We start from the raw sequence: 4,250 nt of genomic DNA, 5'->3' as shown, positions 1-4,250 counted from the left end.
TATATATATATATATATATATATATAGAGAGAGAGAGAGAGAGAGAGGGAGAGAGAGAATCAATTCACCAAAAAATGTCTCCTCGACTCAAACACTGGGTGTTATTAGATTGTTTTTGATGAATGAAATCGACCCTGAAATTTGTTACACTAACTTATCAAATGAAAACATATTTCAATGTGCAAAAATTACAGTTTCATAATGAATTATACCAATTCTTAAAATGATACAAATTTTAATGTGACTAGTTATGCCATCTTCACCTAAAAGGAATTAAAAAAATTACATAACAGCACCATTTCATAGTCAATCATGGCCTTGCATAGGAAATGGAACAGGGTAGTGGTTTTATAATATGTTTGTTTAATGAACACTTTGAATATAGATGTGGGAAAATGACTGTGTGATACTGATAGGATTACTCTAATTTCTAAAGCAAGGTACAAAGTAGGATACTTATATTGTTTACATTCAAACCGAGTTTACTGTTGTAGTACTTGCAGGATATCAAGCATTTAAGGTTTATAATTCTACCTATTACTAGCAACAATACACCAATCTCCCAATACCATTACAACATTTTAATTTCATATTCAAGAAAGCTTATGTTTATTCTAATATACCCAATTTTCTTATTCAGCAAGATTCAAATGGGATTTTAAAAAAAAGTATTACTGGTAGGATTCAAGATTTTGAAAGAATACAAAATTTAAAACTTACAATGTGCAACTATTAATACTTTATAAATATAGTGTGTGTGTGGCAAAACTTGTACCTATACCCAGCTCTCTCGGTGTCTTGTCTCCACCGTGTAACTTGGACTAGTCAAAGTATTTGAGCATCTATTCACCTGATCACTAAGACTTTATTCCAAGGAAGAAAACTTCCAGCTAGATTTTTAAACATAAGTAACTGGTTGTTCCCAGACGTTAGATACATTCAATGAGGACTTTATTTATGTAGCCCAAGGAAGTTCACTTATCAGAATAATTAAAATATGATACAAAAATAAAGTTCATTGATTCACTAAAAATGAGATTTTTATTACATTTATAGATATACTAAAACGTTATATATGCTAAACTTTTGTTATTAATTTGTAGCAGTTATAATAATTACACTGGATTGTTATATTTGCAGTTAAATTTCACTTTCGTATTTTAATACTTACTGTAAACTAAAACTGATACTTCTAGCAATTATTTGCTAACTAAAAGAAACAGTGTTACGATGGCTGCACTCATTATTTTGTTTCAAACAACTTTACAGCATCACTGATAATATTTTAATTTTCCATTCATTTTTACATGTGGGCAAGTTCATAAACACAACAATCTACAAATTGGAAGATCCTCAAAGTATCAAGTTTAAACCGGATTCTAACAAAATGCACCAGTCTCACAGTTTTAGGCATGGTTATAACATTTCTAATTAATCCATGATTTGGATTGTGAGTGGTATAGTACAGTATGGCAATGAGGGATGGGGTTTTCCAAGGCTGAAGTTTCCACTTAACATACTTGTAGCCTGACACATATACCAAAATGTTTTGTTTTTTTTTATCTTAATGGTGTACAACACTTTGATCTATAATGAACAGTGGCAGTGACACTGACTGGTAGCTACATGGAAATTTACAAAGCAGTCCTTATGTACAGCTAACAGAAATGAAGAATACATATACTCCATGTAACTAGTGAAGGGTTAAGTGAGATGAGTACTCCCACTAAGTATTGAAAATGTCATTGATTTCTTTGCTTCAAACCTAAACAATAGATGGAAGCATCAGCTTCATTATCTAGTGCTGAGTGGGTGAATCGCTATCTCTCTCTATATCTTTTTTTGTTTAATAATATATGTTACTGTTCACACTGACCTAAAAAAAATATATTACAATTACAGATAAACCCATTTGTTATCACACTATTTTCAAAATACATTTACCCCACACCATATGTTCTTTAAGAAACTACCTCTCATAATATCACTTCCCAAGCATACTTTATGTTTTATGTAACCTGTCAAATGCTGTGTTTGTGAGATTTATTGAGTTGTGGCAGTTTGATTAGTTTAAACATGAGTTGCTTCTGTTATTTTAACAATGTAAGAAACTGCAGACTATATGGGTGCATAACAATCAGGAAGAGCGACAAAAAACGTTTTTGAATTGTTTTGAACTTTTGGATTGTATCTAGTTGGTTGGATTTGATTTTACCTTTTAATTTAGGGTCAATTGGATTAAGTAAAAAAAAGAAGCATACTTGGTTTTGATCTGTTATTTATTTTGTTTTAATAGTAACATGTTTGTTGTTTCTTTGTTCATTTTACTCGCGTGTGAAATGGTATTGTTGAATGACAATATTATGAATAGATGTAGTCCAAATATCAAAACCAACAGGTTTCAAGAACATAAGCATCCTTCAGAATAGCCACAAAATAAAGTTCAGTTAAAAAACAAAATTAGTTCTGTCAGCTCATAAATGGATTGGTCTGGGTTTTCCCCTAATGTAAAGAAATAAAAATACAGAACATTCCATGAATTCTTTTTATTATGTATATAAAAAAAATTTCCATTTGTTCATATTTATACTAAATTAGACAAAACAATTTTTCTAGATTCAAAAAATTATATTTTACTAAACCACTAAATTTTGTAATAGTTTTGTTTTATCAGAAAGGTTGCATTTATTTACAAGTAAACAGCAAAAACAAAACATTTTTTATTGATATTATGTCAATGAATGTTATACTTTAATATTCACCCATTTCTTTATTTGCACTGGTGATAAGCATCCATAGGCAAATGTTAAACCCACTATTTCTATATATATATATATCTTGTTATCCTTAACACTGTTTTTGTTTGTTTTAAATTTTGCACAAAGCTACATGAGAGCTATCTCAGCTACCTGTAACTAATTTAGCAGTGATAGACTAGGGGGATGGCACCTAGTCAACACCAACCACCATCAACTTTTGGGCTACTCTTTTATCAATGAATAGTGGGATTGACCATCACATTATAATGCCCCCATGGCTGAAAGATTGCAAATCGAGCACCTTAACCACTAGGCCATGCCACGCCCTATCCTTTAAGCACTCACTGTTAAGGTTAGTTCACTTCTGAAATACTACAACACTTATAGCTACAAGATTTATTTAGAGTGCAGCTCCATCAATTTTTTGTGTAGTCCATCTTTACTGGGAAGAGGCTGTCACTGTCTCTAGCTACAAATATTGATTTAAAAACATTATACTGCAGCCAAAGTGAATGATATTTTGTAAATTTTGATTAGAAAGTACTTAATTTCACCCCTGCCTTTACCTATATCCTGTCACCTGCTTTCACCATTTCCATCACACTTAATCTTTGTCTTTGTAAATATAAACAAACCTTGTATTGCTTAGTATTAATCATGTCTGAAGAAAACAATTATTCTGTCAAAATTACTGATGATGATCAATGATCACGTGTCTTACATTATTACACGAAATCAGAATATGGCAAATGAATTTATGAAAATTTTGAGTGCAGTTAAGAATGTAAGAAGTGGTACTAATACAACAACAATTATAATATTACAAGTTAGTTAATGAATGTCATTCTCATGTTATATTACATGATTATTTGTGTAAAACCACATTTTAGTTATTATGTTACAGTAACATTAACAGGTAAACTAGCTTGAGCAATTAGTCATAAACAAAATCAATGACCCTGTCAAATGCGTGAATAGTTTCAGACACCCAGTGACTGGAAGGCTAGAGACACTATCAAAAAAATTTCAACTTCATTTTGCAAACACTAACATAAATCTTCTAAGTTAATTTTAACCATTTTTCCACATCAGATATCATGTAAGTGAAAAATTTGATAAAAAGACAAATCCAGTTAAACTCAGACTTAAACTTAAAGCCAGAATTTTTAGCTAGAGATGTTAAAGCTTATTGCACATAAAAAGACAATTGTTAGAGACATGTACAATAAATATTAACCTAAGCTGTAATATGCATGTAAACACTTATAGATTTCAATACGTATTGATAGTAGAACATGCAAAATTTCAACAGAACATTGTTTTCTTCAGGTATGATCAGTATTAAGCAATATAAGGTGTGTGTGTATATATATATATATATATATATATACATTACTAATTACAATATAGACGTAGAGGGTAAATGGTAGTCAGACAGTATAGACAGGTAATAGTAGGTATACAAGTCTGATACAAGTTAGTACTAAATAG

At 30.5% G+C, this 4,250-nt stretch overlaps 1 protein-coding gene across 1 annotated transcript in view; it reads right to left on the bottom strand.

Annotated features, from left to right (window-relative positions):
- LOC106470585 (la protein homolog) overlaps positions 1-4,250 on the bottom strand; it is a 30,296-nt gene that overhangs the window by 24,780 nt on the left and 1,266 nt on the right. The window lies entirely within an intron of this gene.

Source organism: Limulus polyphemus, unplaced genomic scaffold, assembly GCF_000517525.1.
Source record: "Limulus polyphemus unplaced genomic scaffold, Limulus_polyphemus-2.1.2 Scaffold4100, whole genome shotgun sequence".
Lineage (NCBI taxonomy): Eukaryota > Metazoa > Arthropoda > Merostomata > Xiphosura > Limulidae > Limulus > Limulus polyphemus.
The sequence above is the reverse complement of the archived record's forward strand: the minus strand, read 5'-3'. Positions and strand labels throughout refer to the sequence as shown.